General features: G+C 54.0%; 1 protein-coding gene across 11 annotated transcripts in view; it reads left to right on the top strand.

Moving 5' to 3' along the window:
* Positions 1-10,352: 10,352 nt before the first annotated feature.
* ARHGEF10L (Rho guanine nucleotide exchange factor 10 like) overlaps positions 10,353-23,380 on the top strand; it is a 153,585-nt gene continuing 140,557 nt past the window's right edge. For 4 of the 11 annotated variants that reach the window (XM_070601278.1, XM_070601142.1, XM_070601109.1 and 1 more), the window contains exon 1: positions 10,431-10,596. The gene's annotated coding sequence lies outside the window, so the exon portion shown is untranslated. Of the gene's footprint in view, positions 10,597-11,418; positions 11,677-23,380 lie in introns of those variants that run through there. The other 7 variants (XM_070601229.1, XM_070601201.1, XM_070601211.1 and 4 more) reach the window with 6 other exon arrangements.

The following is a 23,380-nucleotide window of genomic DNA, read 5'->3' as shown; positions in this document are numbered from 1 at the left end:
AGCCGGACAGGCTCTCCATAAACAGGGCCAGCCCGGCCAGGCCGTCCCCGGACTCCTCTTAGTTACGATCAGAAATCAGAAGAACCGTCTGATTCTTTTCGCACTTTCATCCCTCCTGCCCCTCCGGTTTTGTAATACATCTTCCTCTGAGGGTCCCAGTGTCGTCTGAGGCGAGCCAAGGGCGCAGGGTTTTCTTACCCTGGCCAGACTCAATGCAGGCTCTTCCCCTTTGAAAAGCCATTCACAGCAATCGCCATCGTTGCTTGCGCTCTTGCTGTTTACTTGCATATGCTAGGTGCCTCGTGAGCATTTTCTTATTGAAACCTCTCTACAACCCTCTGTTATCCATTCCCCTTTTACACAAATGGTAATGGATGCACAGAGAGGTTAAATGTTCTGTCCAAGGTCACACAGCCAGTGAGGAACTGGGATTGGAGCTCGGGCAGCCTGGCCCCATGTCTTCACTTTTCACCCCTAAGCTATAAAGGGCTTTCACATCCTTGAGCTCATTTGATCTTCCCCTAAACAAACACACACACATGACAACAACAACAACAAACCTGAGAGATGGGCCAAGTGGGTATTATTACTCCATCTCGACACATGTGGAATCTGAGGGCTGGGAACACGTTCAAGGTCACAGGACTGGTCACCTGGTTTCTAGAATAATGCCCTTTCCAGACTCAGGGCTCGGGGAGGACACGGCACAGGTGGTGGTGTCCCCACCCCCTATGGCTGTGGAGCAAACCGCCCCATAACCACAACTTCATGGCATGAGACAACCGTTTATTCTGCTAATAGGCTCAGGGATCTGGACAAGGTACAACGAGGACAGCTTGTCTCTGTAACGCCTGGGGCCCCAGATGGAAGACTTGAGGCTGGAGGTGACCCGAGAGCTGGGCGCTGGGGCATCTGGAAGCATCTTCCCCGACATGTCAGGCGGTTGGTGCCGGCTGGGGTGGGGACTCAGTCTGGCTGTTGGCCGGGGCGCCTGCACAGGACATCTTCGTGCAGCTTGGGCTCCCTGGTGTGATGGCGGCCTTGGGGTCACTGGTGTCTTACATGGTGGCTCCAAAGACGAGTGTCCCCGCTGACAAGACCGAGACCCCATGGCCTGTTCTGACCCGGCAGTTTCACTTCTGCAGCGTTCCGTTGGCTACAAACCAGCCACGAGCCCGCCAGATCCAGGCACAGACCCCGTCTCTCCACGAGAGTGGCGAGTCAGCGAATTGTGCACAGGCTTAAACACTGCTCCAGGGGGGTGGCGTCCCTGTCGGCCGGCCCCAGGGCCACAAACAGTTGGGACAGAGAGCGTGGAACCCCACTGGGGTAGCGCAGAGGCTCGGCTTAGCATTGACCTCCGACACGGGCATTGACCTCCGACATCCCGTCATCGCCCCTTGGCAGAACTCTGAGCGTCCTGGGTGTCTAGCTGTGGGAGCTTCCTGTCTTCATCTTGGAGGACATGCCCCTGGTGGCCAGCAGGGGGCGCCCAATACCCCCTTGGGGTTCGCAGGTTAGGAGGGGGCGCTGGTGGAGGAGAGAGGACCACACTGGGGGCCTCACTGAACGTAACCGTCCTCCGCTGCCCAGCAAGGAGCCCTCGAGGCGACTCCGGCCGTGTCCACACTGTGTCGGCCGCTCCCACAAACTCCACAGTGGGCTGTGGATGCTTTTCCTGCTTCACACCAGCTGCTGGGGTGGGCAGGAGGGCCGTCCAGCCCCGGAGGCCCCGCGGGGAGCACCGTAGGCAGGGGGCCAGCACGGGCTTGGCAGGCGGGGGCACACCATGTCCCCAGGCAGACCACGTCCCCGGTCTGGGCTTTGGATTCCAGGATGCAAGAGTGAGGGGCTCGGGCTGCATGTGCCTCCAGTTTCCGGAACCCCAGGGAGCGCCTGAATTTCTTCTCAGGTGCGAGTCTCCCCTTCCAAACCTGCCTGCAAGCTCCTGGGCGGCAGACCACGTCTTCTAGACTCCGGGCAAGGCACTTCCCCACTCCGGGCCTCGGTCTCCTCATCTGGAAAACGGGGACGCCAACAGCACCTGCCTTGGGGGGTTGGTGGGAGGCAGAGAGCCTTACGAAAGCAACTGGCGCTCAGTAGGTGGTCAAGGACAGCTTCTTGCCTTCCTGCTTTGCTGCGGGTGCTCCCCGAGCCCACGGAGTGGGTTCGCGAGTCATCGGTTCCCTCGGGCCTCCTGGGGGCTGAGGGCGAGCAGCCGTCACAGTGCTGGGTGCTGAGATCCAGGAGCAGCCTCCCGGGGCCGCCCTCCTGTGCCTGCAAAGGGAGCTGAGCGAGGTTTCCGAGGATTCCACTCCTCTTTACAAAACAACCTGCTCGCCCCAGGCCCCCTGCTGTCCTGTGTGGGTACCATGTTGGGTTGTGACGGTCGGTGGGCATCAGGCCCAGGGTCCTTGGGAGGCACTGAGGTCCAGGGAGAGGGTTGGGGACCTCTCACAGGAGCCGTGACAGCACCTCTCCTAGGAATGGACACCTGCCGTGACCAGGCCCGTCACCCGTCCCTGTGACGGGGGCACCGCCATCTGGTTTGGGGATGAGGAACTGCCTTTTCCGTTGGCCTTCCTGCTCTTCGCCCCTCTGCACTCAGGAGCTCTGAGACATCAGGACGCCGGTAACTCCTGCCCTGCCCCCTTCCCCCATCCCCTCCCCCCGACACCCCCTCTGCAGAGGCCAGGCCCTGCTCGCCCTCCCTCCCCACGTGCCCCATCACGGCGGGTGCAGCACCAAGGAGCGTTGACTCGGGACCCTTGGCTGGCTGACATTTGCCTAGAGAGCAGGGGCTGTAGTGTCATGGGGCCCCAAGCGAAGAACTTTCTTGGCAATAGAAATCACTTACCGTTTTTAAACATTCCTTCCTCCCAAGTTTGATCTGTGATTTTTTTTTTCTTTTATAAGCACTCTGGGTGATTTCACAATGTTCCTTCTCTTTCATGCTTTTTTTGGGGGTGGGGTGGGATGAGGAAGATTGGCCCTGAGCTAACATCTGTTGCCAATCTTTGTCTTTTTTTTGCTTTTTTTTTCTCTCCAGAGCCCTGGTACATAGTTGTATATGCTGGTTGTAGGTCACTCTAATTCTTGTATGTGGGATGCCATCACAGCATGTCTTGATGAGCGGTGTGTAGGTCTGTGCTCAGGATCCGAACCGGTGAACCTGGGCTGCTGAAGCAGAGTGCGTGAACCTAACCACTTGGCCACAGGGCCGGCCCCTGGCCTGTGATCTTGAGGCCGGTTTGGAAGTCTTTGAAGAAGCATCTCTTGAAAGCACAGGATTCAGAGAGTGAGGCCTCAGGGAGTGGGGCCTCTGGAATGAACTGTTTTTCAGTGAATCAGTCTTTAAACTTCCCAGGACTTGGGGGAGTCTCTCCTTTGGTGCAGCCAGGGGGCCTGTCGTCAGGGTCGCCACATTTAGGCTTGTGGGCCCAGCGCTGCGTGACTCCAGGGGCACTGTCCCGACAGGCTGTATGTGACAGCAGCCCTGCCTGTGGCCCTGCCAGTGCGGGCCTGGCCCCTGGGTCAGCACCTCTGCCTCCCAATGAGGGGGAGGGAAGACCTTCCATGTCCGCCTTGCCTTGCCTGTCCTCTGTACCTGGGCACCTGCCTCAGTTTCCCCGGGCTGAGCCTTGATACTCTGCTCATCCCTCGCAGTAGAGAGGGGCTGGAGTCTCCTTCCTGGGCCCAGGCGGCTGGAGAGATGGCCCCAAATCGCAGTGCCACCAGCCTCCTAACACTGAGGAACACTGCCACCTGATGTCGTGGTTGAGACCCCAGCCTGGGCTGGACTGCTGACGTGCTGACGTTTGCCCAGATCAGGCCCAAACTAGAACAAAACAGACGCTTCAAATCCCTCTCTGCCTCTTTCTCTCTGTGTATCACGGGCAAGACTCCATCTTTCTGAACCTCAGTTTTCTCGTCTGCACACTGGGGGTAACACTCATAAACCTGTAACAGGTCTTCGAAGGTGAGTCTTGGAGGCACAGTGATGGGTGGAGCAGACACTCACAAGGCCGCTTGTCAAGTCCTCTTGCCCTTGGGGGACTTTATCCTTCAAGATAAGGTTTCCCACCTCTGTCCCGCCTGGACTCGCTTCCCCTTCCTCGTCGGCTCAGGACAGTCAGTGTAGCCCGGCAGCTGAAATCTTGAACTCCAAAGGGAGAGTTTAATCTCTTCTATGCTTTTTTTTTTTTTTGAGGAAGATGAGCCCTGAGCCAACATCCACCACCAATCCTCCTCTTTTTGCTGAGGAAGACTGGCCCTGAGCTAACATCCATGCCCATCTTCCTCTACCTTATACTCGGGACGCCTGTCACAGCATGGCTCATGATGAGTGCTGTAGGTCTGCGCCCAGGATCCGAACTGGCGAACCCCAGGCCGCCGAAGCAGAGCGTGCGAACTTAACCTCTGTGCCACTGGGCCGGCCCCAATGTATTTTTAATAAGTTGACTTGGCCTAGTAGAGGTTTTCAGTGGATCTGTTTAAATGACAGATAAGAATCATTGGCCATTAGCCTGGCCATCATTAATGTAAATGGGGCTTCCATGTATTCACTTTGCTTTCTTAAATTTCTTACATTTGTTTATTCATTCAATACACGTTAATTAAGCCCCTACCATGTGCTGGGCATTGGGTTAGGTGCTGAGGATACTGGTGAATCAGACAGGCTCCTGCGTGGGGTTTGTAACACAGCTGAGGGTACAGATAAAATGCAGGCAAACACACTGATATGTTACATAATTACAAATTGCATAAGTGCTTTGGAGGAAACGAGCTCATTTGCTTGTTAAAGTTTAAACGACACAAAGGTGAGTTTCAGTGTAGCCCGCGGAATCTGAGGTTTTCTAGGACACTGTGAAAAAAATGGGAGTAACCGCCCCACAGTCTCCATGTATCTCACTGGCCTGCCCGGGCTCCGGATGTAAATGAGAGCTTTATATAAATGAGCTCCTTCAGTCCTCACACAGCCCTCACAGTTGAGTGTCATTATCCCCATTTTACAGATTAGCATACAGGGGTCAAGGGGTCAAGTGACTTGCCCGAGGTCACATGGCTGCATTTGTTTGATCCCTCGCTGCTGTCATTATAGACCTTGTCCCTGCAGTGCTGGCCCGGGATCACGCTATACTATTTGTCTTCTTGTTGGCCTGGGCTTGGAGCTCCTAAAGCCCCGTGGCTGGAGGACCAGGAGGGAGCAGCAGAAGGGAACTGACCAGCGGGCTTGTCCCCTCACCCCGGCGCGAGGCCTCCCCTCTGAGCCGGGGCTGGAGGTTGCTAGTGTCAAGGCCCAGCCCAGAGGCTTGTCTCACAGCAAAAGGGAGCAAGTGTTGTCTGTGGCCAAGAAACATTGGCAGGCCCACTTGGAAAACGGCCTCGGCTTCAGTCTTGTTTGCAAAAGCTGGATGAGGATGGTGGGGGGGGTGGTGGAAGCCCCAACTCTGCATCCACGCAGCACCTGGTGGCCAGCCTGTCTCATAGCCCTGATCTTTCACACTTTAAAGGCTGTGGCAGGTGGCTTAGGAGGTTGGGAGCCAATACAGAGGTCCCTAAGCTCAGAATCTGGACTCCGCGATTCCAGTACCGCCTGCCGTCGCCAGGCCCAGTCCTGTTCTCTCCGAGATTTAAGAGCCTGGGCATCGGAAATGAAAGGACCTAGATTCAAATTCCAGTTCTTCCACTTTCTAGCTGTGTGACTTTTAGCAAGTTACTTAACTTCTCTGAGCCTCATTTTTCTTATCTTTCAAATGGGCGTAATAAGATCTGCCTCTCAGGCTGTTTGGGAGATTAAATAAGATGATTACATAATGCATTTCACCCAGTTCCTGGATGATGGTACAAGCAATGAGTCAAATCCTACTCTTCCAGGAACTTATGGTGTTGGCGTCTCCCCCAGCGATGTGCAGAGTTTGCAAAAGAGCGTGATCCACAAGTGTTCTTTCTCTGATGTTGTTTTACCCGCACGACTGCTTCCCTGTGTAAGAGACTGCTGTCCCTTCAAAGCAGCCACCTGTCCACAGGCTCTTCCAGGAACGTGGCTCTTTGAATCGTCCTCAGAGCCGGGGGCAGGGCTCGGAGTGTGCTTGGTGGAAGCGCATTGGCCTCTGAGTGTTAGGGATTAGCGAGGAATCTTTGAACCCATGACCGCTGATTTTGGGTGGGGATTTGGGCTAGAAAATGCTGATGAGAGAAAAATAGAATTAAAAATGCAACGGGGAGAGTGGAGAAACGTTTTCTCCCACCGGAGGCTGTGGATCTGACTGAAGCAGCTTTAAGACGGATGTGCGGAGGATGGTTCTGTTACGGGCCAGGAGGGGCAGCTTGGGGTATGGAGGCCCCAGCCCTATTCCGGGGCTGTCCTTGGGCAGAGCACGATGCCCCGCCAGAAACGACTGTTCCCAGACACCCCTTCGAGATCCTTTCATTTGCAAGTTCAGAGCCCTGGCAACATATTCTGAGGGTTCAGCCGTGTCTCAGAAACCCAGAGAGCTGCTCCGGCTCCTGAGGGGCTGAGACCAAGCGCCGGACAAGGGCTGGAACCCAGGCAGGGCCTGCCTGCCTGTCTGTTTCTATTCCCATGGTCTCTCCGTCCTTTTTATTTTTTGAGGAAGATTGGCCCTGGGCTAAGATCCATGCCCATCCTTCTCTCTTTCGTGTGGGATGCCACCACATCATGGCTGGACAAGCAGTGTGCAGGTCCTCGCCCAGGATCCGAACTCGTGAACCCCAGGCTGCCAAAGTAGAGGGCATGAACTTAACCACTACACCACCGGGCCGGCCTCCTCTCTGTCTTTTCTAAAATTGTGCTAAAATATACATGACATAAAATCTATTATTGTAATCTTTTTTAAAATTTTTTTGAGGAAGACTGGCCCTGAGCTCACATCCGTGCCCATCTTCCTCTACTTTCTGTGTGGGACACCTACCACAGCATGGCTTGCCAAATGGTGCCATGTCCACACCCGGGATCTGAACGGGGGAACCCCGGGCCGCCAAAGCAGGACGTGCCAACTTAACTGCTGCGCCACCGGGCTGGCCCCTATTGTAACCATTCTTTTTTCATTTTTTGAAGATTGGCACCTGAGCTAACAACTGTTGCCAATCTTCTTCTTTTTTTTTTTCTGCTTTTTATCTCCCCAACCCTCCCCCCTTTACATAGTCCTATATCTTAGTTGCAGGTCCTTCTAGTTGTGGGATGGGGGACGCCACCTCAACGTGGCCTAATGAGCGGTGCCACGTCTGCACCCAGGATCCGAACCCTGGGCCGCCGCAGCGCAGCGCGCGAACTCAACCACTCGGCCATGGAGCGGCCCCTGTAAGCATTCTTTTTTTCTTTTTAAGATTTTATTTTATTTTCCTTTTTCTCCCCAAAGCCCCCTGGTACATAGCTGTATATTCTTTATTGTGGGTCCTTCTAGCTGTGGCATGTGGGACGCTGCCTCAGCGTGGCCTGATGAGCAGTGCCATGTCCGCACCCAGGATTTGAACCAACGAAACACTGGGACGCCTGCAGCGGAGCGCGCGAACTCAAGCACTCGGCCACGGGGCCAGCCCCCCCTGTAAGCATTCTTAAGCGTCCAGTTCAGTGGCAGTAAGTGCATTCACAACGTTGTGCAGCCATCTCCACTCTCCATTTCCAGAACTTTTTCATTATCCTGAACAGAAACTCTGACCCCATTAAACAGTAGCTCCCTATCCTCCTCCCCAGCGCCTGGGAGCTGCCATTCTGATGAGGATCCGGGCTGCCCCAGGGAGAGAAGCCCAAGGCGTCCTGCCCTACGTGCTGACCCATATCATCCTCCAGGGAGCATAGGACATCCTGATCGGATTTGTATCCAAAGTTATAGGACCATCTGCCAACCAGACGCCACCTGCTCTACCATTTTAACCATTTTTTACCATTTTAATGACTTTTTTTCATGATCTTTCCTTTGTCTTGTAAAGAAAACTCACATACCTGTGCCTTATAAATTTAGCCCTACTCTCAACCCATTGCAGCTCTTCAGTGCCCACAGGTCCTGTCCCCACGCTGTTTTCTGAGTAAAGGAGCACTACTGCCAGACCTTGAGAGTCCCAGAAATCTTTCTTTCTACTCCTTGGCTCGCCAAGCCCACATCGATTCTACTTTCCGTCTCTATGGATTTGCCTGTTCTGGGTACCTCATGTAAGTGGCACCATATAATGTGAGCTTTCGCGAGTGGCTTATTTCACTTAGCACACTGTTTTCAGGATTCATCCATGTGTCAGCATTTTATTCCTTTTTGAGGCTGAATTATTATATGCCATTATATGGATGTACCACATTTAATTTATCCCCTCATCCACCAACAGGCATGAGAGTTGTTTCTGCCTTTTGGCTATTGTGAATAACGCCGACAGCATAATCTTATCTCTGCATCTCTCTTCGCATCTGGGACTGGATTTCTCCGCCTCTCTGGGCACATGGCAGAGGGTGGCTACCCTGCAGCTTTTGAGTTGCAAGTGCCCAGTTCCAGCCACCAGCAGAGTCCCGGTTCCAAATTTCTGAGGCAGAGACTATGACTGTCAGGTGTGCACGCCAGGGCATGGAATCACGTGGTGTCAAAGTGGCTGCCGGGATCCGTCCTTGGGAGAAGAGAATGGTTCTTGGAAAGGAAATAGGAGTTCAGGATTAGGCAACCTCCTCTTCAACAAGAAACTAAGCAGGGACCCCCCACCAAGTAGAAATAGTTCCCCTTTGATAAACCTATCTGGTTTTTTTAAAAAGCAGACTCAGAAAGATGCTATTTTATTTTCTGCATACGTGTGTGTTTTGTGTCTTCTGGCTTATTGTTTTTGAGAAATGTGTAGAAGTCTCTACAAGTCCTCCTGGGCCCTGGTTAAGCCAACGTCTTGATCTGGCTAGGGACCTGCTTGCCTTGCAGACCAGTTGGCTGGAGGTGTGGGAGGAGGGAGCGTCAGCCAGCTGTTGCTTCAGAACCCCTGGGCCGGTGTCCCCTGGTCCAGCCTGCTCTGCCCCAGCATCCTCACTCACCCTCTAGAGCAACTGGGATCTTTTTCAACTTCTGTTTTGTGAGTATGAGCCAGTAACTGTTTGACATGGGACATCTCTCTTGATATTACTAAATCTGTTTTCTTATTGATAAAATGGCTGAGAATACCCTTTCTGTTTTCTTCAGAGAGTTGGTGCAGGAGTCACGTGACGCTGGTGACGTGTGATCTTGGGCAAGCTATTTATCTCTCAGAAGCCTCAGTTTCCCTCTCTGCAAAAAGGGGGACACTTTGTTGTGAGGCTTATACGAAACTAAGCATGGAGAGGTTTTTAGTGTATAAAATATGAAAGAGCCAAACCCAGGATTATCATTATTATTAGTATCAACATCTAAGGCAGGGGTGAGCAGACTCTCTCTGTAAGGCCAAATGGCAAATAGTTCTGGCTTTGCAGACCGTGTGGTCTCTGTCGCTACTCAGTTCTGCTGTTGTCTTTCCCGTGGACAATAGCAAATGGGCGTGCCTGTGTTTCAATAAAACTTTATTTAAAAAAACAATTGATGGGCCGGATTTGGCCTGAGGTAGTTTGCTGACCCTTGATGGAAGACCGTGAGGCTTGATTGCCAGGGTCCTGTAGCAGAAAGGGGAGCAGGGCTCACGCCGGGTTTGGTGTGAAATCCACGTGTCCACCTGCAAACTGCTGTCTGTGGGTGTTTTGAGAGCCCCTCCTGGGTTCCCAGGGGCAGACGGTAAGGGCAGAGTAAGTGTTTGTGGTTAAATGACTTCTTCCTGATGTTGAGATACTTCTGCTCTTAGTCGACTCAGCAGATGTTTGGTTAAAATCTAGGGGTAGTTAACACGGACAATAAGAATGCAAACAGGGCCGGGCTCCTCAGCACCCCGGGCTGCCCAACTGAAATGGCGTGTGTGTGATCAGAGCCACGGTCACTGTCTACCCGCTGGGAGCCGGGACTCTGGAGCCCTGTCCTGACAGTCTGATTTAATTCTCATGAGAACCCTGCCATAGAGGACCAATTATTACTCCAGTGGAACAAGGGGGAAACTGAGGCTCAGAGAGACGAGGCCATGCTGGAAAGGTCAGGGAGTCAAACCTGAAACTTTCTGACTTCAAAGTATGTTCTTTTCCACCTTCTCTGGTTAAAGGGTCGTAGTCCACGTGACCCTCCCCTGTGCCCGTGCCCAGCCCCTTCCTGGGCCAGCTGGCAGCCATCGGCGCTCAGCCCCTCCGCTCTGCTCCCCTCTTAGAGGCCCCCACTTTTGTTGGCGCTCCTCCTCCCTTCCTCCCCCTTGGCAACTTCCTGGTCCTCCCAGGCCTGGCTGATGGATGGCCCAGCCCGGCCCAGCCCTGACTCAGTCTAGCCTTCCTGTGGGCGGCCGGGGCCGCCTCCTGTCCTGCTGCCTGGCAGGTCTGTCAGGTGAGTGACTCACGCACTGGGGCCCTTGTACGCCCAGCACGCGGAGCTGGTGGACTCGACTCCTGGGCTCCTGCCCGCCCTGCCAGCTGCTGCGACAGACGGAACCCTTCCCTGCCGGTGGGACCTGCCCCGTCTCTGTGCTCCTCTCCCCGAGGGCAGAATTGGACTGCACGGAATCCAGGTCAGGGTTTGGGTTTTTAAGCATCTCTCTCCCTCGCGGAGTCGCAGGAGGATCCTTTGGAGGTCATTGGGCGTTGGGGGGGGGGGTCTCGCCATCATTGACACCCTTGGGCTCCAGGCCCAGGGACGGACACCCTGCTCCCTCCCAGGGGACAGTGGGGCTTGGGGATGCCTGGTGCTGGGCTCCAGGAGGAGAGCTCTGCTGGGAGCTTCAGTGGGGGAGACCCTGAGCCTCGTGGCCCCCTTGTGGGGCAGGTCAGGGCATGTGGGGCGAGGAAGGCAGAGGGAGCCTTGTGGGGGTGTTCGTGCGGTGGGAACTTGCTGCACTCCCTTCCTAGGGTCACAGGGTTTGATGGTTGCAGCTTCAGATGGCCTCAAAGGACACCTAGTTCAATGGCATCGTTTTATAGCTGGGAAAACTGAGGCTCAGAGGACAGGGAGGCACTCAAGGTCACACGGGGAATCGGTGGCAGAGCGGGAGCTGGAACCCAGAACAGGTTGCGGAGTCCTGCCCAGGGCTCCCTCCATGCTCCTCAGCGTCCGCTCCTCTGCTTCTGCGCCGCCCTGCCTCCGCCATCCCGACAGCCGCCTCCCATCCCAACAGTCCCCTCTCATCCCTACAGCCCCCTCCCATCCCCATAGCTGTCTCCCATCCCGATAGCCCCCTCCCATCCCGACAGCCGCCACCCATCCCGACAGCCCTCTCCCATCCCATAGCCTTCTCCCATCCCCATAGCCCTCTCCCATCTCTTGCCATCCCTGCCCAGCTGGAGGGAGGAGTGCCACGCGCACAATTTTACAGGCGTGACGTTATGGGCTCGCTGTTGGAAGCATTTTAAAGGTCACTCAGGCAGCCCGGGCTGTGAATCCCTGACAGGTGGCTGTTTTAGCCACAGCTTGAATATCTCCGGTGATGGAGCGCCCACGGCTTTGGGAGGGGGGCAGCCTCTTTCATCTGTGTGGCTGATGTCTGGTGAATGATGAGAGAAATCTTGTTTGGTGCCCACTTTGTGCCAGACACTTTGCAAACGAAGCATGTTACATGTATTAACTCATTGAATCCTCCCAACACCCCTATGAGGTAAGTATTATTATTATCATTCCTGTTTATAGCTGAGGAAACAGGCCCAGAGAGGGTAAGTAACTAACTCAAGATTTCACAGCTTGAAAAAGAGGAATTGAGATTTGAAGCCAGACAAGTGTGGTTCTAGAGTTGACCGAGCTTTTTGCTCCTTGGCTTTTCTGCTGCCCTGTGAGAATGGGGCTGCGGGGTCGGGGTCCGCCTGGGCCCAGCGAGGCTGAGGTTGTAAGGGAGACATTTATATGGCTGTGTGTCCCTCTGGCTGGCCTCCCAGGGTCCTGGGGCCACAAATGTCACTGTTGATGCTTTTCTCCCTTAACCTGCTTCAGCTCTGTGTCAGATCACCCTCTGCCTCATGCAGCCCCCCAGCTGCAGAGTCCAGGACAAACGGGTAATGACTTCCAGGGTGGTCTCTGTTGAGCGACTGAAGGAGGGTTAAAAGCAGCTGTCCCAGGATTTCAACCCCAGACACCGCTGTCAGGGGTTTCCATGGAGTCCAGCCGGCTGGGAGGCAGGAGGTTGGGTGGGCACGGCAAAGCGAGCAGGAGGGGCCTGGGGCCTGAGTCTGTTTGCTTCTTTCCATTATCACCTTCTGGAGTGGCCTCTGCTGTGCCGCACCTTGCTTTGTCTGTCTATGAAGGGTCCTTTATTTTGTTTTAAAGCCTTTTTTTTTCAAGATTTAAAAATTTTTTCCTTTTTATCCCAAAGCCCCCCAGTACACAGTTGTGTATTTTCAGTTGTGGGTCCTTCCAGTTGTGGCATGTGGGACGCCACCTCAGCATGGCCTGATGAGCGGTGCCATGTCTACGCCCAGGATCCGAACCGGCGAAACCCTGGGCCACCGAAGCAGAGCACGTGAACTTAACCACTTGGCCCCGGGGCCGGCCCCAACAAAGGGTCCTTTGGTGATGAACAAGGGCAGTGCCTCATCCTAAGGTGCTTGACAGTTTACAAAGCAAGTCCATGTTGATTGTCCTGATGGATCTCGCACTAGCCTGGGGAGCGGGTAGGGCATGAATTGTGATCCCCATAATGATGGTCCCCAGAGAGGAGGGATGAGGCTCAGAGAGGTGAGGTGACCTGCCTGAGGCCACACAGTTAAGAGATGGCAGAGAGTCAGGCCCTCCCTCCTGGCTCCTAACAGAGTGTGCTGCACGCCAGGCCAGCCTCTCTCTCAGGGGCCTTTCCTCCAGAGGATCCTGGTTCATCTGGAACAGAAGTGGCTGCTTCCCCAGCTTTCGGCCCATGAGTTAGGGTCTCCTGAGGCTCGGCGGGGGGCCACCACCTCTCTTCTGTCCCTGTGAAGGCTGAACTCCTCTGGGAGTAATGCCCCCAGTACTTCCAGCTGGGTCTCCTTGGATAGTGGGAGGGGGGTCCTCGGGGGGGCTTCTGGTCTGGCCCCATTCACATCCCTGCCACCTAGAAGGTGAGACGAGTCCCTGGTGTCTCATTTCAAGGCTTCCTCTCCAGGACAGTCGTGTGGGCAAGAGGCTCTCAGGGTGATTCCCTTCTGTCCTCTCCTCCTAGTAATAACAACGATACTAACAGCGATATTGACTACTGGTATAGCCACCATTCCTACATTTCCATTTATGGGGCACTCACCGCATGCTAAGCTCTGTGCCAGCCATCCTGCATGCCATAGATCCTTTATTCCTCCTGACAACCCCCATTTCACAGATGTGGAAACTGAGGCTCAGAGAGGTGAAGTCACTTGCCCAGAGTCACACAGCCAGCCAATGGCACTGAAATCCTCAGTCTGAAAGCTCACATCTCCCAGAGTCACCATCCGAGGTTGCATGCTGAGTTCATGTCACAGGCAAGACCGGGTCCTGCCCTGTTGACTCTGGATTTCAAGCTCTTCCCACTTGGTGCCTCTGGGCTGGGCTGGGCTGGGCTTCTGTGGGACTTGTGAACCATAGGTTCTGATCTTGTTCTGTCTCTAAATACTACAGGACCTTGGGCAAGCCACTCAGCCTCCCAGGGCTTGGGTCACCCCATCTGGGCGCAGGGGCTGATGGTTTCTTCTCTGTGTTCTCACCGAGGGCTGTGTATTACAGTCATGGCTGGAAATGCCTTTAAAACCTTGACACAGTATGCACGCAGAGAAGTAGTATGAAGAGAGGCAATTGCCCAGCAGCTTCTCCAGTCCCCTCTGTGCCGGGGATAGCCTGGCATTTAATCCCACAACGCCCTTGGGTTGCAGGAACACAAGCTGGGCTCTAGAGCAGGGAAGCTGAGACAAAGGGAGGGGAAGTGACTCGCCCGCTTGAGGTCACAGGGCCAGTAGGTGGGGAAGCAGGGATGTGAACCTGGTCTGCGTGTTCCCAGAAATGAGCACCCCCCACCACGATGAAAGACAGCTCCTTGGGGATGGGGCTCCCCAGGGTCCCCAGGACCGGAGCAGTAAGCAGATTCAAGGTGGTCAGGGAGCAGGTCCCCAGGAGCTTAGCAGGCGGGACAGGGCAGGTAGGGTGGCGCTGCCACCAAGTGAGTCCTTGGCTTCCCTGCTCACGACCCCTCCCACTTCGCCCTTCAGCAGGAGAGGAGACCCCTCCCCCATCCTTTCTTGTCCCAGGGACAGAGGCAGCCCTTGTTCCAAGGGGACCAGGAAGATAGGGAGATCTCCTGGCCACGCTGGGACCTGCTCTGCAGGTAACCCTGACCCCTCCTCCTGGCCAGCCAAGCCGGGCTCAGCCTCTGCACAGAGATGCCCTGGCAGACGGAGCCAGGCAGCGGGGTTAGGGGGCACCTGCCCACCTCCTGCCTCCTCATCTCACCCTTTCCCCGGTTCTCCTTCTGAGCGACGTCGGGAAGAAATCTGATACCCGTTCGTTCTATCTGATCTAAAGGGTTCCAGCGTCATGGCTTGTTTGAGACGGGCTGGGGTGGGGAGCGGACCCGGGCGGGAGCCAGGAGGCTGCCTCTGCTCCCATTTTGTTCTTCACTCCCTGTGCGACCTTGAGCAAATCCCTTGCCCTCTCCAGGCCTCAGTTTCCCTCTCTGTGAACGGAGGGGGTTGGCTTGGGTCATTCCTTGGGGCCCTTCCAGCTCTGAAAGTCTCCCAGTTGCTCACATGGGTGGGTTCCCTGCCAGCTCTGCCTCCTCCCCACACGGCCGCAAAGCAGGGGGAGCGCAGGAATGTGGGGGAGGCCCGAGTTTGCTCCTGACACACGGGGACTGGCCAAGACGGGAGCGATCTCCAAAACTCCCTCTCGTGTTCTGTCTGGCCGATTTTGGATTAAACCCAAGACGCCAACGTTTGCCCAGCTGCGGGGAGAGCTGAGGTCCCTTCCACCTTGTTGTTAGTGGAAAAAGGAGGGACTTCGGGTTCCAATCCCAGCTCTGTCCCTTCGGATGGTGAACCCGGACAGGTCACTCGGTCTTAGTTTAAGCATCTGAAAAGGAAAGTAACAGTACCAACTCGCTGAGGTGTTAGGAGGGTTATGCGTTATCCCAGGCACAGCCCTGGGCCTGGCGCATAGTAGGTGTTCAGTGAAAGCAAGGGCATGTCCCTGTACCAGTGCCACCCCAAATCCCCATTTCCAGCGAACAGCTAAGTCTGACGCATGACAGGATGCCTCCCTGGGCGGACGGGGACCTCAGTGCCATGTTCCACGCGGACGAATGGTGTCCCCAGGTGTGGAAGGGAGGACGGGGGGCTTTCCAGTCTTTCCTCTTTCTTAAAGTTGCCCTGGAAACTACAAAGCTGGGCCATATCAACGCCTGCTCTCCTGGTGCTGCTGGGTTTCTGCAGCTCGGAGCCTTGCTTTCCCCGCAGGACACTGGAAGCCCTAGGCTCTGGCAAGGGAATACTGGGGAGTAGGGGAGCCTGCTTCACACCAATGCCTCCCCTAAATCTGGCTGATCAGGATTCACTAGGTATGAGGGTTTGTGGGTCAGCGTGAGATCTTTTAGATTAACTGGAGCACAAGTCCCCTAAAGCCGAAGGCTCCTGGTGGGTGCTCCAGAACCTGAGATAGCACCCGGAGAATGGGTCGGGCTTGGCTCCCACCAAACCCCAGGGCCCGGCACAGCTCTACTCCTACGCCCAATCCTGGAGCCACAGGGCAGGGGCTTCTACACTGGGCACACTGTGTGGCTGCCCCTGATTCAGAGACATGTGGTTTGGGATTGAGCAGACGAAATTCCCTGCAAAGTGGTGGTTTCTGGGAAGGGGGAGTGTGCTTGATAAGACTACCCCGCTGCTGCTTTTATTACGTTATCTCAAAGTTCATCACCCACATGGCGCTCTTTTTTTCCATCTCCCAAAAGTCAGCATATTCTTCTCTGATTTCCTGGAATCCTGGCCAGGGATTTTCCAATTAGCAGAGAAACTGCATCCAGCTTCCTCCTGCTTCGCTGAGGGGGTGGGCGACTGGGAGTGGGTAAGGTCCTCTAGTTCTTTTCCTCTTGTTTTTCCGTTGTATTCATCCATCCATCATTCATGCATCCATCCCTCCATGTGTCCATCATCCGTCCATCATCCGTCTATGATCCATCCATCTGTCCATCCTTCATTCATCCATCCATCAATCCATTTATCCATGTATCCACTCATCCATCCTTCATCCATCCATCCATGCATCCATCTATCCATCCATCATCCAATGATCCATCCATCTATTTGTCTTTCCATCCACTCTTCCATGCATATATCCGTCTATCCATCTAAAAGACTTTATTGAATGTCCACTCTGTGCCAAGCACTATATTCTGGAGATACAACTCTGTGCAAAGCAGACATGCTCCTGCCCTCAGGGAGATTACAGTACAGCAGGGATGACAGACAATTTCATAAGGAATACAGCACTTTGTGCCACGGCCTTATCGTCTCTGTTTATCAGTTTCCTTATCTGTTGCATGGGATGATAATAGTACCTACCTCATGGGATTATTGCCAAGATTTGATGAGGTCATAGGGGTAAAGGGCTGGCCCAGTGCCTGGCATGTAGTGAGTGCTCAATAAATGTGAGCTACAATGATAATGACCATCATGATCATGACGTAGGTGATGATGATGAAGAGTACTCAAAGCAGCGCCTGGCACCAGCTAAGTAACTGTATGTATCTATGAGTTGTTTAGGGGCAGGCTGGCTTCCTTGGCAGCAAAAGAAGGTAACAGGGGACTGGTGACCAAGCCAGCTTCTCAGGGTGGGGCAGCCTATGAGCAAATCATCTCAACAAAGGGGCTGTGGGTGCTGGCCATGCCACCTGGCGCCGGGGTGTGTGGGTCTGAGGGCATCTTGGGGGAGCCTGAGCCAAGGCAGCTGCCTGTCTGGTTTTCCCAGTTAGGAGCTGGTTGTGAAGTGAAATAAGCCATGAGACCGGGAGCTGTAGACTGCCTTCGCGGGGCTGGGGGGTGGCTCTCTGGAAAGCTCGCAGAAGCTGAGGGGAGGCAGGGGGCACGGGCGGCCGAGGTGGGGATGAGCCATCGTGTTGGAGGGTCCGGAGAGGGGGCTGTGGCTGGAGCTCTGGGGAAGCAGCCGGAAGTGGTCAGGGGGTCCCTGGTGGTGCCCCATGGGGCTGATGGGGACTGAGGCATTCCAGTCTTGTTGACCACGGTCCCTCCAGCTCCTGAAATGGCACCAGGCCATCTTAGGCACTCATTTGGGGAGTATCTGGGAGCACAAGTTGAGTGCACGCCAAGACTCTATTGGGGTGGTCTGATTGAACTGTCACGCTGGCTTCCCCAGAAGAAGCAGTGGGTCTGGAACCAGACAGAAGTAGGTTCAAATCCTGACACCCCCACTGACCAGCTCTGTGGGTCTGTGGATAAGACACTTCCCCTTTCTGAGCCTCAGTTTCCTCATCTGCAAAATAGGAATTGCCGTATCGACACTGAGGTTGTTGTGTAGAGGGGGGACGGTGAAGGGATTTAGAAGGTACCTGATACAGAGCAATGGCTATTGTCATTATCCACACATCTGGGGTGACACCCAGAGTTGTGACCCAGGACTGTGGGATTGGCCCAGTGTGGATGGAGTGTCTGCTGAACCCCACATTGTGAGGTTTGGGGGAGGTGTGGTGGGGTAGAGTCGGATAGATTTGGAATCCTTTGTTTACTTGCTGTGTGACCTTAGGCAGGCTACTTACCTCTCTGTGCCTCAATTCCTCATGTGAAAAAGGGGATCTTGAAAGCAGCCATTCTATAGAGTTCTTGCAAGAGTAAATGGGATCATGCATGAAGTGCACAGAGCCTGGCCTGCTGTAAATGCTCGGTAAGGGGGGGCTGTCTTCATTATCGGTGGTCTTCAGAGGAGGAATGGGGTGAAAAGGCTTTGGGAGTGTGACTGCGAGAGAAGCGAGGGACTCTGGGTCCCGTCCTAGGGAAGCGGCTTGGATCCCTCCCTGATGCGCTGGGGCTCCCTTCTGAAGTGACCCACCTCGGTGTGTCTCTGCTGACCCACTGGGTAGGTCAACAGGGCCACTCTGGTGAAGGCGTTGAGGTCTCAGGAGATGCTTGTTTCCAGGAGGAAACCTAAGAAAACCATTCAGCTTAACCTCTTGAGTTCCGTGAGGCAGGACTCGGGCGATCTTGACCAGAGGCCACACCATACGGGGGAAGGAGCGTGGACTCTGGAGTTAAATCCCAGCTCCTCCACTCTCCCGCTGTGTGACCCTGGGCGAGTCACCTAACCTCTCTGGGTCTGTTTCTTTATTCATAAAACTGGACAAAGCCCCCTTCCTTGCAGGGTTGCCTGGAGGCTGAGCAGAGAGTGGGCTTCTGTAAATGGGAGTGATTTGTGCAGGATCCCTGGAGGGCGAGGGAGTGGATGTTAATGAACGCTGGGGCTGGTCCAAAACTCCAGTCTATAAAACTCCTGCGTGCAGCTTCTGGTGCGCTGCTGATGGGAGTTTCTGTGAAGGACGCACGGGGATAAGGGCCCATTGTTCCCAGCGAGCACGGTTTTATGGCTCTTAGAAAGCGTCTTTCATCTCCGAGACCAGGGAGCTTATGGAACCGCCCAGCCCTGGGTGGTGAAACTGGGGGACGCTGAAGGTTTCTGGGGCTGGTGCCAGGCTGTAGGCATGGCCAGGCCCTCCGGCTGCAGCTCGGGGCGGGCGGGCGGGTGGGGGCTGGGTCCCGTCTGGAGTCTGGAGTGTCACTCCAGTCTCAGGGCTGGCAGCTGCAGCGCCTCCTTTCCCCAGGCCCAGAACCTTCCCTCCTGGAGACCTTCTGTCCGGACCCCCAGTCCCCGGCCTGGTCTGCCTGGCAAGGCTGGAGGCTCATGGTATCTCCTGGGCGCCCTCTCTGCTCCCCCTCCCAGTGCCACATCCGCTTCATCCTCATGACTGCTTCTAGAACAGGCCTTGGGCCCAGTCGGCTGTCAGCTGACCAGCCCCTCTCATGCTTGGGAGCTTTGCCTGGCACCCCGAGCCCCGGGCAGGGGCAGTAACCTGATGCCAGGAAGCGAAGACCTTGTCTCCTTGTCCTTTCTGGCTCCTTGGCCAGGCCCCAAGCAGGGAAACCCGATCTTACCTTGGCTCAGCAGACAGCCCCACGCCCTCTGCCTGCTTATCTCAGCAGAAGCTGCAGATATCCCAAGGGGTGGGTGAGGCTGGTCGCTACTGTAAGATGGCCTGTGCGGGCTGGGCTGGTGGGCAGAGTATCTAGAGGTGTTTGGCGCCCCTGGCCCACATTTACCCCAGGCTGTGACTTTCCCCCTTCACCTTTTCCATTGGGGGAGATATAAGAGGCTTGGAGCAGGATGTTGGGGACACCTGGTGACTTAATCAGTCTCAGAATCCCCCCTCATCCTGCACCAAGCCAGTAGCCGTGGGCAGCGGACACCACCTGAGTGTCAATCTTTCCTCTTGTCATAGGAATAAAAATCCACTCAAGTGAGTACCAGGGGAGGGGCTCTCCATGAGGACACAACAGGTCACTCTGATGGCCAGCCAAGGCTAGGACAGAATGTCTTTGTGCCTCAGTTTCCTCATCTGTAAAACAGGGCTAAAAGTACCTACTTTTATAAAATTAACTTTTTTTTAAAAGTCTGGCACCTGCCCCGGAAACCTTTATGGGGTTATTGTGAGGATTAAGTGAGTTAATACGTATAAAGCGATTAAACAGAGCCTGGTGTAAAGAGAGCGTCATGGAGGAGCTTGTTATAATTATTTCTATTATTTCTGCTGTGAACGCCTTCCCGGCCTGTCTGGTCTCTGCCTCGCTGTCTTTTACTCTGCATTCTTTATTTATTTATTTATTTATTTTTTGCGTTTCTAATCCCCTGGAACCGCAGCTTGAACTTGGCTGGGGTTCGCTGGAAGGTGGACGCAGCCCCAGCTCCGCACCATCTCTCAGGCTCGGTGTCCCCCGTCATTTGGCCAGGTCCTCCTCTCTGCTGCCTCTCAAGCGCTCAAATTCCTGGGAGAAACCAGCTGATTGGCCCAGTCTGGTCAGATGTTCGCCCTCTCCACCAATCAGCTGTGCTGGGAGGCGTGGCTACCGCGCTGGGGGCGTGCCCGGAGGCAGCTCCTGGCAGGCGCACCCCAGCCCCTGCAGAGGCTCTATGGGAGCGGCAGAAGAACCGTCAGCAGTGGTTTGGTGCTTTTTGTGTCAACCCACAGGGGCGTTTCCACGTTTCTAAGTGTTCAGGACAAGCTTTCAGAACTCCTCCTGCTGCTGGCGCTTGCAATCGTTGGGCTCACTCAGAATTTGAAAGATTTGTCAATATGAAAAATCAGGGGATTTCTTCTAGAAATCTGGATCGCTGGCTTCTCTTGGAAAATAAAAAGAAAGCTCTGGAGACACTGGGCATGGTGATGCACCTCCTAGAACCGGGTGGTGACGGCCCCCTCTTCTGGGGCATGCGCTTTCCTGGCCTCCAGGCCCTCTTCCCGTGGTGTCCCCAACTTTGAGACCTAGTGTCAGTTATCATGGCTCATCCTTCCTGATTCTCCCATTGCCATCCCCTCCCTGGTCCCCTGCTCACTGGGGTTTGTCATACCCTGGCACTTTACCACGAAATGGGAACTGCACAAAGAAAAAGAAAAATTACACAGCTCTTCAAAATTTTGCAATATGTATATAAGCCCGGTTCTGCACTAAATAGTTCACAAATATTTAATTCTCTAAACTACCCCACGAGGTAGGTATTATTACTTTCACCCATACCATACAGGGGATGAAACTGAGATGCAGAAAATTAAGCGACTTGGTCTAGATTAGCAAGGCCATCTGACTTTAGAAATAACTTCAAACTCACAGAAAACTGCAAGTACCATACAGCTCACGTCCTTTCCCTCCAAGGCATGTGAGAGGAAACTGCTGACTTGATGTTCCTTTACTCCAGATCTTTAGTATGTGTCTCCTACACGCAAGGACATGCTCCCACACAACCATGAGACAGCCACCCAAATCAGGAAATTCACACGATACACTTCTACCATCAAACCCTCAGACTCCATTCAAGTTCTGCCAACTGGACCAAAAATGTCCTTTCCTGCAAAAAGGTTCAGAACCACACCTTACCACTGAGTTATCGTGTCTCTTTAGTCTCCTTCAATCTGGGAAAGTTCCCCAGTCTTTCCTTGATTTTCGTCACCTTGGCATTTAGAGGAATGTCCCGCCATTTGGGTTTCCTTGATGGTGATGTGAGGTGTGCATCCTGGGCAGGAACATCATGAAGGGATGTTGTGTCCTTCACGGGGCATCACAGCAGGAGGCTCAGGAGGTCAGATACCCCCTGACGGGTCCTGGGAACCCACTTTGACCACGCTGCTGAGGAGGTGTCTGCGAAGTTTCTCTACTGTGGGGTTGTTCTTTCGCCCTTTGTGGTTAATAAGTATTTTGTGGGGAAGTACTTTGAGATGAGGTAAATAGCTATTCCTAGCTTTTAATTTATTTACACCAGTAAGGACTCTTGCTTTCCTATTGTGTTCAATGGGATGTAAATCCTTACAATCGTTATTTATTTTGATGCTTAAGTCGCCCTGGGTTTGGCTAGTGGGAGCCTCTTTGAGTTGGTTTCTGTGTCCTCTTGCTGTGTTCCCATCACTTCTTGAGCAATGTATTAATTTCTGGCTCAAGAATAGATTTCAGGCTCAACTTGTTCTTTCTCTGGACTCAGCAGTTTCTCGCAGGAACTCTTGTTTCTTTTAGTAGAGAAGAGTGTTTGGAAACCATGGTCTGGCTGCTCAGTGTGCTCGATGCTATGAGCCTCATATGTCCCCAGGCCTCTTGGTGGACAGAGCTATGAGCTCACACCAATACCTCCGATTCCAGTCCAACACCAACACTTCCAGTAGAAGTAGGGCTCGTTCTGCTTTTCTCCCTTGCCATATTTGTAATTCCTTCTCTAACAGTGAGAATCCTAAGAGTTTGAACTCTTTTTTTGGAGGAAGATTAGCCCTGAGCTAACATCTGCTGTCAATCCTTCTCTTTTTGCTGAGGAAGACTGGCCCTGAGCTAACATCCCTGCCCATCTTCCTCCACTTTACATGTGGGACGCCTACCATGGCATGGTTTGCCAAGTGGTGCCATGACCACACCTGGGATCCGAACCGGCGAACCCTGGGCCATGAAAGTGGAACGTACAAACTTAGCTGCTGTGCCACCAGGCCGGCCCCAGAGTTTGAACTCTTGATCACTACTATACTAGGTTGTGTCTCATAATGTTTGTGACTGTTTATGATAATATAGTGTCAAATAGTGCATTAATCTAATTTTGTCCGTGAGAGGCTGAAACATCTGTTAGGCTATACTGGATTGGTCCTTCAAAATCCTGTGTGATAGAAGAGGGCTAAAGATTGTTCCCACTTTACAGGCATTGGGCCCGAGTGGAAGACGGTGAGAGCTGTTCGTAGGGCCCTTCAGAGAGCTCGGGGTGGCAGAGCCCTGCATTGTGTCCGTGTCCAGCCCACTGGACGTGAGTGTCCACCCCCCCCCCCCCACCACCATGGTTGTTTTGGAAGAACTTTGAGACTTCATCCCCAAGAGAAGGAGCTACTCAGACTGGCCCTTCCCTGACACCAAGGCCCATAAAGTGGCAGCTCAGAAAAGTCAAGTTTCCTTCTCCCCCTGAGCCCCCAGAACCACCTCCACCTGTGGCTATGCCTCTGCCCTCAGCTTGCTCCCCAGAAATGCAGGTGTTGGGCTGTGAGGAACCTGGGAGGCCATCCCAGCCCCCTTCAAAATGCCCGTCCTACTAAACAGGGGCAAGGGTGTCACGGGGAAGAGGGTGTCATCTTGTAAGACAGACTCTATCGTCCTCATTTGTGACCAAAAGGTGATCCAGCCTCTCCTGGATAATGGCCTGTTCGTGACTGGTTAGATGATACAGTCAATAATGAGGACAAACTGCTTCCTGCACGCTCTCCCTTCGTGCGCCTGTGCGAAGGCGGTTTATGCTCTTGGGGAAGTCCACTTTCCCACCCAGGCAACCTTGGGCAAGTCACTTAGCCCCTCTGGCCGATGGAAGATATGCCCCCTGCCCCGCCCGCCTCCCTCCTTCCCAGGTCATTGTCGGTGACAGCAGAGAACAGAGTTCCAGTCTGGTCCAGATGGATCCTTCATGATCATGCTTACACAAAAAATCCTGCCCCACAGAAAGCTCAGTGAGTGGGAAACTCTAGTTAATCAAGGGTTCTGGGACGTGGAAACATTCCCATGGAACAAAATCCTTTCTGTTCCTTTTGTGGTTATTGAAACCCATTCGCTCATCTATTTAGCAAATATTTGTCTCGTGCCTACGCTTGA

This window comes from Equus przewalskii, chromosome 2, assembly GCF_037783145.1.
Source record: "Equus przewalskii isolate Varuska chromosome 2, EquPr2, whole genome shotgun sequence".
In the NCBI taxonomy this organism is placed as follows: Eukaryota; Metazoa; Chordata; class Mammalia; order Perissodactyla; family Equidae; genus Equus; species Equus przewalskii.
This window is presented reverse-complemented; position numbering and strand designations above follow the sequence as displayed.